General features: G+C 40.5%; 1 protein-coding gene across 2 annotated transcripts in view; it reads left to right on the forward strand.

Moving 5' to 3' along the window:
- The window catches only part of GLI3 (GLI family zinc finger 3), a 245,694-nt gene that overhangs the window by 148,918 nt on the left and 84,343 nt on the right, over positions 1–12,433 (forward strand). The gene's annotated exons all lie outside the window — the stretch shown is intronic.

Here is a 12,433-nt window from a genome sequence, read left to right on the forward strand (position 1 = left end):
TAGCATGAATAAACGTAAAACTTAAACTGTTTTTCAGTAGCAGCATTTAAAGAGCATTAGGATTTGTGCGTGTCTTGCCTTCTAAAAACAAGACACATTTCTGTTTTGGGATGAGTACTATTAAAACAGCTTGTTTTATTTAAAACATTTATATCCTGCCTTCCTGTGGGCTCATGGCAATCTGCAATAAGAAATAATTTCACAACATCTGTAGCAGCTCTAAAAACAACAGCTATAAAACAAAATAAATTTAAAGCACAATTATATTAGTAGCACAAATAAACTAACTTACTCTACATCAGTAATATGCACCAGCTGAACCTTTGCAGCCCCAACATCCTGCAAAATAAGTAAGTTTGGAATGATCCAGTTCTACCATGGGTGCAATGCCAATGTATAGAAGTTTCTTACAGGACTCTACAGAGAACTGTTAACCACTTCCTTCTGTGCAATGCAGTTCTGTGTTTGCAAACATGCAGAAGTCCCACTAATATTATTGGAGCTTACTCTCAAGTAAGTGAGTGCAGAATTGCAACTTTTGTATGTGTGCAGTACTGCACATGCAGGAAGCAAACAGATTGTTTTCTTAGTTATAGTTATGTTTTAATATTTATTTTATTAAATTTATATTCCACATTTCTTTGATTATGGAAGAAATAATGCAGAAACTATGGGTTAGATTTAATTAGATTAAATGTAACGGGGTGGAAGAAAGCAAAAAGAAGATAGTGTATTTTTCAATTCTAATTTCATTGGCCTTAACAGCTAACAGTTTTATTTCCCAGTTTAGCCCTGTGTAAATTACAGTCTTCTTCTGTTGTTATAAATAACAGCTACTTACCACTGGCTGATTGCATGTACATGAAATATTTGAATGCCTTAAATACAAGTAATGCTCAGAGCTTAATATTCAAAATAGTTTTAGTTGCTTAGAAGTAAATCATGCCCATGTTAGTTTGCATTTGGCATTAGACAATTTTGATAAAATAGCTTTCAATAAAATGAATACATTTAAAACGAAACACCTGTAGCATCTCCAGGGAAGTTCATTTGTTACAACCTTGCTGTTCACAATGAAATGGCTGTAGGCAACCTCAAATACATGGCTACCTGTGAGCAGCAGGATTGAATATTGGGTTTGCAATGAATATGTAGACATTCCACGCAGAGAGATGTAGCCATGACAGTCATAAACCAGCCATGTGATTCGCACTACCTTGATCATATAATGCATCTTTAGAATGAACACTGTATTGAGCAGAATATAGAACAATGGGACATGGAGCACAATGTTAGCAAGCAGTGAATTGGGACTGCTATCCCATCTGTCTAATAAACAAACCCTATTTGTGGGCTGGTTTCAGTTTGTTATTTATAAATATTTGCAATTCCACCATGATTGTCTATTATATACATTTTTGTTTCTTTGGCAAAAGAAATTGGGGCTGTATAATAGAATTCATAGTACACACAAGTCCTGCTACCCAAATGCTCGTTTATGAAAATTCACTTATCCAAATACAAGGAATTTGTGCCCAAACCTTGCTTATATGCACCAAAGATTCAGATATTCAAACAGCCAGTGCTGTGTGTAGTACAGAAAACATGGTGGGAGGAAAGAGGGGAAGATCCGACAAATAAAAGAGCATTTTTCCTTCCTTGTTTTTGTGCTCGCCCTGGCAGTCCATATACTAAAACTGGAACAATACAGAGAAGATTAGCATGACCCCTGCTTCTTTTGCAGGGTTTTGAAGGGTTTCCATCACTGGGGGGGGGGGGGTCAACATTCTGTGCTTGGAAAAACATCAAAACTTTCCCCATAGGAATCAGTGGAAATTGTTGACTCATTAGGCAAATGCTTGTCTAACAAACGATTTCCTGAGAACGCCTTGTGTTCGGATAGCGAGACCTGCATGTACAGAAAAGTTCTTCCACTGTTAAATTCCAGAGGTCTAGGATAGGATCTATGTCCCTTTGGTATACTTTATTAGCATACAGTACAACACACTGTTAAACTATATCCATTGCAAGATGTATTTCTACATACTTAAAATAACGATCACTTTTATTTTGCATAACATTTGCTTCGCAGGGCTCTCAGTGCAGTTGTGCTGTTCTGCATTGTCCATGCAGGGATTAACTTAGAAAGTGCGGTATCAAAAAGTGAATGCCTGTGATGGAAAGGCGTCTGCCAGCAGAATGGTGTAAGAGGAAATTCCCAAACCCCCTCCCCCGCTGTCCCTCCAGAGGGAGCAGATAATTCGTAGGGTCTAAGTGGACTGTAGATTTTGTTTCTAAGATATATTGAGTCAGATTCCGAGTAAACATCAGGAAGAACTTTCTGACAGTAAGAGCTGTTAGGCAGTGGAGAAGACTGCCTTGGGAAGTGATGGATTCTCCTTCCTTGGAGGTTTCTAAGCAGAGATTGGATGGCCATCTGTTAGGGATGCTTTAGCTGTGAATCCTCCATTGCAGGGGGTTGGACTAGATGACCCTGGGGGTCCCTCCCAACTCTACAACTCTATGATTCTGTGAAGGCAAAAGAGGCAAACAGGCCCTTCTTACCTTGGACATACTATGGCTACATGGGGCCATTGGTGTAATACATGGAATGAAATCCTGTTTCTGATACCGATGCCTCCAGAAGAAGTACAGTTGTACTAAACAGAGAACAGACTAGCATGGAACCCTCGGTAAGAGAAAGAAAATGGTTCTTAGAAAGTGTTAGGCATTATGTGTTGAGTGTAGCTTAGAAGATGTTTTGCTGGATCAGATGTACATCACTATGCATCTTACTCTAGGACTGGAAAGTCAGCTGGAAAGAGTTTTTCCAGTAACTGGCCTCTTACAAGCCGGGAAAGAGGAAGCCTGGAGTCTAGACCAGAGCTGTGGTCTCCTGCTTTAGGTATGGAGTGATATTGCATCATTTATAAAACTCAATGGGAGTTTTGTATAGATTTTGTGACCTTTTTGGCACTGTATGTGGATCCTTCTATCTGGAATTCATCAATCTTCATTTGGAAATATATCTGCAAAACTGGTCAAAAATTAGTTTGTGTTCCTGAGACTCAATGAAGGGGTCTGTGAAAAACTTGCAAGTAACTGCAGGTCCCACTGCAGGTCCTCCGCTGTTTGCCTGCCTGAGTTGTCTGCATCAACTCTCTGAGATACATCTGACTTCAGCTGCACAGCATGCCGGATGAAATCCAGGCACAGGCTTAGAGAAAAAAGGTCTGTGTGGGTGGAGCGTTAGGCCCCTTTTAGAATTTGAAATTTGCAGTTGAACCACTTCTTCATTCCCCCCCCCCAAAAAAAGGAGCTTAATTTTTATAGAGTGCTTCATTTGGAAAAGCCCAGAGCAGTTCACAAATCAAAATGTCAAAGACGTAACAAATCAAAATAAAGCCATAAAATCCTCTTCAACCTTAAATAGCCCACTGCCTTTCACAGTTACACAAAAAATCCTAAATATAATATAATAGGCAGCTATTAATACCCCTCCCCAAAAATGAAATGCATACATACTGAAGTATTTTATTTAAAATATTTCTTAACCGCCCTTCTTCAAAAGATTTGAGGGCCATGTAGAAAGTACTGAAGAATGTATATCAAATTGTTCTCAGGGCAGAGAAAAGTACCACCAATAAAACAGAGCAGATAAAGCAATGATTACCATAATCTTAAAAAACAAAATGGTGGACTATGCTGATAAACTACAAAAATAACAATTCTTAAATCTCCGAGAAACAACCAGGTCTTAAACTGGCACTAGAGAGAAACCACCATTGGCACCAGGCAGACATCAAAGGGAGTTAAACAATTGGTGCTACCACAGAGATGACCCCCATAATGTATAGCTCCCATAGGTGGGGTATGGAGCCTAATTGCCCTTTCAGTGTAGTCCTCGTGATTATATAAAGTTTGAAATGTGGAGGGATGATTGTTGGATAAAATACCGTAATGTTGAACTGAGTGTGCTTCAATATTTATGTTGTATATAAAATTCAGGACATCATTGACCTATCTGTGGCAAAGAATGAACAAGTGGGATATTTTTTGCTTCTGGAGTTTCTTGAACAAAGTTCCTGTGCTTTTCTTTGTGCTGTAGTCAGCATTATTAGGCAGTGAGCAGATATTGACTGAGGTATTCAAATTCAGTGAACTGGAAGGAAGGCAGCTCTATAGAGGCTGCTGTCAAACCTGTTGCACTGGCCTGTGAGGCAGTGGGAAGAGTGACAGACCTTTTAAAAAAAGTATAATACTGTACTTCCATTCTTGTTAAGTCTTGCTTCAAAGATGACTAAAATTTACAGTCTTGGCTTTTATTGTTTTTAAAGAGAACTAAAATTTACAAACTTAAGGTTGTTGTTGTTTTTTTAATTGTTCAAGACTAATATCAAAATGTCCATGTTGCACAGCAATGGTCTGTGTGAGGATAAAGATAAATCATACCTTTGTGAAAGTGACACTAATGTACATATATTGTCTGTGAAACGAAAGTAATGTCTTCCTCAACCATCCTTCAACACAATGCTCATCCATTCTGATTAGTGCACGTCACCCTCTCACTAAGAAAAGACAAAACTCTCCCAAATTCAAACTAGAGGCGCCAGGATACTTCACTGGAGTCAGGCATGGAAATGAGCATCAGGAACTTGGTAATGCTCACCTCAGAGGAGAGGCCAGCATTGAAAACCCACAAATTCTTCCCCAACTAGATTAACTGGAGCTGGAGAAGACCTCCCTGCTGGGAAAACTGGAGCTGGAGGCCAAACCCCACCTTCCTAGCAGGGTCTGTTAGCCCAGTGGCATGGTCTCTCCCCACCACTGTCTGAGCTTTGGTAGGGGTCGCTCTTCATATCAGCCCTCCAGCAAACCATGGCTCTGGGGGAACTGGGAGGAGAGGCAAACATTTCTTCTCATGGGGCTCCCTGTGGGCCATTGGCCTTGGCTTTCTCCCCAATTGTTTCAGGGGCAGCTCCTCACAAGCGTCTCCTAGCAAAGCTGGTGATGCTTTGAAGCTGCTCCTTACTGGTCACCCTCTTCCCTTAGAGCTGGATTTTAGCCCTCACACCCATTTTTCTAGAGTCAATTGGCCTTTAGCACAGGGTGATCAAATGAGTAGGCTCATGACACTAACGTGGACTGACTGTACGATGCATAGCAGGACATCCTAATCAGGGCTGGATTTCGATGAAGAGCGGCCCTAGACTGCTCCACTTGTGAGCCCCCCCAACCCCCCACCCTCACGACTAGAAGAAAATGGAAGAGTGTTATAAACAAAACTGAGTGAAGCCAAGGGTGATGACGGGTATTAAAAATTTTTGCAACTCACCATTTTCTCCTCTAAAGGACATAAGATGTTATTGTTAAATACCATGGTGATTTTAAAAAATGCATGAATGTTAAAATTAACACTGAAAAACTTTTGCAGTAACTGAACTTTGTAAACCTTTTGTGGAATAAGCATTACTTTTTAGGAAAATGAAATTGTAATGTACTTTTTAAAAAACCTTGAGTTTACAAATTATATTGCCTGAGAGGTGTAAACAATATGATCATGATTACCTGACAGTGTGGCACTTTTAGAATCTACTTTATGTTCTCATTAAACAGTCAGATTTAAAATACATATTAAGAAGTAAGCTACAACCATCAAATAAAGTAAGATTACAAATGTTTTTTTCTAGCCTTCCTCGTAGCAAAAATCATCCGAAGCTTCGTCAAAATTTGTTTGTCTAAGTCACTTTCAAAAGGCAATTGGAGCAATTGGGCCAAATTGGATCCTGCGGGCCGCTCCTAGGGGGCCCCCCACACCAAGGCAATCTAGATGAGTTTTATTTATAGCTCTTAAGATTTTGCAGAATCTGGCTGTGAACTAGGGCCCCACAAAAAATCTTCAAGTTGGGCCCCAGCGTTTCAAATTGGGTCCCACTGGCTGGGCCTGAGTCTCATAGTTGCTGGGCCCGAGTTGCCCTGCCCTCGCACGGTCTTGGGTTTGCAATTTGGGGAGAGGGGAGACTACTCACTGGGGAGGCCCTCTAGATTTAGAGGCCCTAGGCTGCAGCCTACTTAGCCTATACAGAAACCCGGCCCTGATCCCAATGCTTAAACAGAAAGGTGATGGGTAGAGTCACCAGTGACTTTAAAACACATTTGACATACATTTTGTGTCTGCATAACAACGTTTAATAGGGATAGTCAACACAGTTGCTAATCTGTAGCATGGTATAGTGCATGTTAGTTTTGAATTTCCAGGGCAGAAATGAAAAGCATGCAGGATAATTAACATTACCAGCCATTATTAAGGACAATTACGAACCTGTAAATGATATTTTTAAACCACAGCATTATTCACACTTTCAGAATCTTAGCAGCAAACATACGGTCAGTGATACATTTACTGTTTTGAGAAGTGAATTTGCCTTAAAAATTTACAGTCACCCTCTCTCATTTATTTTCCTTTAATTCACAAGCTCACGTTACAGCATGTAAAATCGTAATTAAAACAGAAGTCCCAGAGGGTTGTTGCTTAATATTGCGAACATGACTTATTTTAGGTGTTTGAAATGGAATGGATTTTTTTTCCTTTTAATGATTGAAAATATGTTAGAATCACAAAGCAGACATTGAGAACATGGAGGGTAATCTGAGAGCCTTTGTAGGCAGCTAGCCAGGATAAAGAAGTCCTTCATAGCTGCCAAGAGTACATAGGGCAAGCCAGAGAGGTTGAAACCTGTTGAAATAATAACCACTCTGGCATTTACAAAGGATAGCTACTGCTGCTTCTTAATTATCAATGATACAGAGGGAGGAGAGGATTTAGTAATGCACTTAAGGGGGCAATGCAGTGGAGATAATATCCAAATCTTTTAAAGAAACACAAAATACAAATGGATCAAAGCAGATCTACTTGTTGGGGAGCTGATATACTGCTGTTTGTGGGCTGACGCCAAAAGTCTTTGCTTTGACAATTGTTGGTTAACATTTCCTGCCAGTCAAAAGTATCACCTGAGGAACTGTTATTAAGCTGGCTTCAGTGTTTTATTATTTTCTTTTAGCTCAATCTGTCCATACCGTCTTATGTAAAGCATCCTACACAAACACCAATAGGGGCAAAATCTGAAATTAAGTGTCATCAGAATTTTGCTAGAGAGAATTAGGATTGAGTCTAAAGTTTGTATAGCACATGCATGCATACACTTTTTTGCCTTTGTGATACGTGGTCAGGACCAGCTAGATCCTTCCCTCGTCTGCTGGTGTCATTTTTACATGATATATGAAGGACAGAAAAAAGAAAAACCAGAAGTAATTATCAAGACTTGACTTCAGCTTGCTTATAGTATAACAATGGCTCACTGTTGGGTTATCTGTGCTCCATCTGGCTCTTGTGCACCCAAACACACACACACACACACACACACACACACACACACACAAGCTTTAAACAAAAATACCTTGAGGAATTTTTGTGGCTCTTTTTTGACCTAGGACATCATTTTGCTGGTGTCTTTGCTCACAGAGAGGTTTGCGTTTGATGGGGGTTTTGTCATAGGCACCCTCTGAAGTTTCAGTGTACTCAAGCACTGGAAAAGCCCTTATTGCAGAGGCTTTGTTTTCTTTGTTGGACTGTTTATTTTGTTTTCTTCCCACGCGGTTCCCTAGCCTCACTCTGGCAACTGCTTTTCCGCATGAATTGCATTCCTCGGGGGCCGCAAGTCTCCTAATTCTTCCAGTCGATTTGGTTGCTGCCTGCATGATTATGCCTCAACTCCAGCTCTCTATTGGTCTGTGCCAAGGAAGCGAACAGCTTGTTAAGTGTCTTGCACATGAAGACCTAAGTACATTTTTAAACCTCATTAGTGCACAGGGCTCTACTTTACTCCATTTTAATAGCATGTGAATTTCTTGAACCACCATTTGCTTTAGGAATGGGTTGTAGACTGATTTTACTTATTTCCCTCCAACCTAGAGAGACTTTAGATCAGTTAACTTAAGACAGGGTCTCTGCAAACCCATTATTGTGAAGGGATTCACCAGGCTAGTAGCTCCACCAACTCTTACGCCCCCCCCCCCGCCCAGCCACTTGAAAACAGCAGTTACAGCGGAAGGCTACTCCATATTTCTGCCTCCTCCAGGAGCAAAGTGCCACGACGCCGTTCATCAGCAAGAATGTGTTCTGCATAGATGTGGATTGAGATAAATTAATGTTAGGAAGAATTGCAACGATACACTGAGAAAGTTCATTGAAGTTAAAGAAAAGGGAGTGAATAGCAACTTCACCCACTTACATGGTGCATTTAAGGACACGACTGAAATGGATGTTAAATTTGCTTTCTGAAACAGTGACCTTCATCTGAGGATCACAGAGCAGTTTAGTCCCACCCTTTCAGAACTCCATCACTGTCTTCATTTTTGGTCATTCTAGAATGATAAATCTTGTGTGTTGGCTTTTATACTTCTAGAAGATTCACAACATCAACAGGCTTGAATTTCTGGGTCACCTGGGCAATTAGGTGTGAGGGTTCATGGACACAGTGAAGCAAAGTTGACATAATGTGAATATTGTTGTAAATATATTTTAGACATGGAGATAAATAGGTTAAAAAGGCTTCTGTAGCAGTTCATTTAAACTGAAGTCCCCTGATTGTTGATTCCTAGAACAAAGTAATTGAGAGGACTGTGCTTTGCATCTTAAAATTCTGATATAATGTCATGGGTGCATTTGTTCATTTTTTTTGGGGGGGGGGGGAGTTAGGGGCACCAAACATTGTGGAAGTGAAACCTGATGACAACTCACATATAAGGTCATAGACAATTTAAATGGAGAACATTGGGGAAAATTGGAAAGCTTTGAATAACTCTTGTTCAGCCTTGGATATAAACTGCTTAGAAGCCACCTTGGCATTAAGCGATATAGAATAGAAGAGAATAGAAGCAAATACATTTGCAAACTGATGCGCCGTTTTGCCAGTTAGAATGAAAAATTTGCATTTGGGATGCTATAGTTATTCAGGTCTCTGTCATACATCTTAGAAAGAGGTGTTTTCTTTTGATCATGAGCATGAAGCACAATTAAGTCAGTTGCAGATAACAATAACACACACACGATGCTTAGATGAGGCCATTGCAAAAAAACCAAACATGTATGTCTGCAGATTAGTACCCCAGACACCGGCAGGTGGGGAAGTGGGATATATACACCAGAAAGAACAAGCGTGCAGATTCCCTAAGCAAACAAGGGGGAGAAGAGGAAGTAGTTTCATGCCACTTGCAAGGGTGTATTTGTGCAGAGGCAGAGCACAGCCACTCTTGAGGGTGAGACTTTATGATTAATGGTGTTTATTCTTGACAGAAGCCTCCTTTATTTATCTCCAATACAGTTTAGTGATTTTATCAGTCACCTGAATGAAAAATATTCAGTCATACCAATATTGCAGTGTAAATTGAGTAGAGTCACTTTTTATTATATCTTTCAGCCTTATCATCTGCACAGTAATTTTCTAGCAAGGGGTTTTGATATAGAAAGGCAGGATTTAGCTGTAGTTGACAGAAAGCCTCTTCAATTTCCCCTAAAAGTTCAGGCTGCTCTTAGAAATGTATGTATTAAAAAAAAAAAGCCTCAACTCTTATCCAAGCAATTTCAGGATTTGAAAGAATAAAGAAGATAAAATGCAGAGACCTGGATATGAGAAATGCTGTTAATTTGGAAGCTTCTAATGGTTGTGAAGTCAACGGTGAAAGGTTCTTTAGCATTTAAATATGTGGCTTAGTGTAGCTGTGTGTGTTTGTGTGTGTGTGTGTTTGCATGGCTACATAGTTCTGCTTTCTTCTAATCAATCAGCATCCAGGCAGACCCTATCGCCATCCAGGGTGTGATTTCAGAGCGGAGGACTCTTAATGACCACATGCAGCTCATCAGTTGCTCAGATAGCGGCCAGGGCGTCTTCCAAAACTGGTGGAATTTTTTTATTTCTGTCAGTGCATCAATGAAACAAGAGGGCATCTTAAACAAATGCATATTACGTTAGCTTAGTTAGGAGTGAGAGAAGGTTAGAGACATTTCTTTGACCCTCCCTTTTTGGGGGTGGTGGGGTGGTGTTATATGGATATCTGCACACTAATGTAGTCTTGACAGGCTGCTTAAATCCAGCAAGAGGTGTCAGCAGGAGAAAACAACGAACACACATATTTCAGAAAAACGCATCGCACATATGCACTAATTTCAACATATATTCTGTCATATAAGGTGCCTTTCTTGAACTGGTTAACAAAGAAGCTTTTCAACCCTGATATTGTTGTGATTGAGTCATGGTGAATTGGATAAATAGTGCAAAGTTTAGCCCACTGGAGGGGGCAAGTGTGAATTATGTCAGTTCTTTTGAGCTCACTGCAGAAGACATTTGAGCCTTTGACACCATATAATTTGCGGCTGAGTGATTGGAAAGAATTAATAGATACGAATTACTCAGAATCATTTACATATGTGTGCATTTACATATATCATCTCCTATCCAGACATCATATAGCGTTAGGCCTATTAAGTTTCAGTATCAGTAATGTGTCCTATGCCTTCACATCGTAGGTTGGAAATCAAAAGAGGTATAAAGTGTGAGAGTAATGGGGGGGGGGGGGTCAAAACGAGGTTTGATCATTCATATAAAGACTTTTATCTTGAATTGATTCGCCAAAATTTCAGTGCTTTCAAGTCACACTGATTTTATTACAAGAGTTGAGTCAGGTCAATTCATATGTTTGTGTTTTGGTTGGATGATGCCCCTCTCATAGTTGCTGCCTTACAGTTTGGCTTCTTTAACCCTTTTGCCAGGACATCATAAACTGATAGAATTACATCTGCTTCACACGTACCTCTTCCGGTGTGATTGGCCCATTTCAGTGGCTGCTCCTATACAAATCTATCCAAAGAGTTTTTCAGTATAATTCTTCCTAGTTGCTGTTTACATAATGCTCAAGTGACAGCTGGCCCCTTAAGAAGTTCTTGCATGTTGCATAGACACAATGTCAGGATAAATCTCATGTGCGGAAGTCTTCACAAGAAGGTGGCTTGATATGGCAGCATCCAGCGATAGAGGGGCAGGTATATGGGAATAGGTCTCTGACACAAAAGTTTTTATTAAATTTATATACAGTGGTACCTCGGATTAAGTACTTAATTCGTTCCGGAGGTCCATACTTAACCTGAAACTGTTCTTAACCTGAAGCACCACTTTAGCTAATGGGGCCTCCCGCTGCCGCCACACCGCTACTGCACAATTTATGTTCTTATCCTGAAGCAAAGTTCTTAACCCGAGGTAGTATTTCTGGGTTAGTGGAGTCTGTAACCTGAAGCGTATGTAACCTGAAGTGTATGTAACCTGAAGCGTATGTAACCTGAAGTGTATGTAACCTGAGGTACCACTGTACTGCCCTTCTTCCAAGGATCACAGGGCAGTTTACTGTATAAAAACAGGAAAAAGACATAGCATAATAACAAACATAACAATAACCACCACCTGCACCAGTTCTAAAGGCCATATATTGTTTAATTAGCCAAAGGCCTGGGAGAAGAGGAATGTTTTCGCTTTGCACCTAAAGAGACGGAATGAAGGAGCCAGGCAAGTCTCCTTGGGGAGATCATTCCCTCACAGAATAGGCCCATTCTCATGTTGCCACCCTCCCGACCTCTCTTGGAGGGGGGACACAAAGAAGAGCCTCAAATGGAGAGTGCAGGGTCCAGGTCGGCTCATATGGAAAGAGGCAGTCCTTGAGGTCTTGCAGTCCTGAACCATTTAAGGCTTTATAGGTCAAAACCAGTACTTGGAATTGGGCCCAGAAACTAATCAGCAGCCAGGCCAGGTTTGGCGTTATCTGCTCAAACCTTCTTGCCCCAGTGAAGCAATCTGGCTGCTGAATTCTGCACCGTCTTCAGAAGCAGCTCCATGTATAAAGCATTTCAGTAACCTACAGTTTTAGTTAGTGCTTGCTTGTATCGTGGTTGACTTCCTGTCTTGACTTGGCTCAATTACTTGAATTATTTCTTTAGCGAAATCCTTTTAATGAAGCATCTTTATTTACAAACGGTGGTCCCAATCGCCTAGACTGATCTGCAGGGTAGGTTGAGGCTGTCAGAGAGCTATGGTGTTAAAATAGATTCTCTTCCTCTGTTGAAAGGAGTTTTTGATAGGAAATTATAGAGCTTTGCTCCCCAATAAGAGGAAGAGCTAGCTTTTAACCACAGAGGGGGGACAGCAAGACCTGAGAGGAGCGATGCTTGCCAACATTCCTCCTCACTATTCCAGTTCCACACATTATGGGATGGGGTCATGTGAGGGGATACTTCAGAAATTGGAAGTTTTTCGTTTTTGTTTGTTACTATGTTATGTATTGTTGTGTCTTTATATTGTAAATTGCCCTGTGATCCTCAGATGAAGGG

This window comes from Podarcis filfolensis (genome assembly GCF_964270895.1).
Source record: "Podarcis filfolensis genome assembly, chromosome: 12".
NCBI classification, from domain to species: domain Eukaryota; kingdom Metazoa; phylum Chordata; class Lepidosauria; order Squamata; family Lacertidae; genus Podarcis; species Podarcis filfolensis.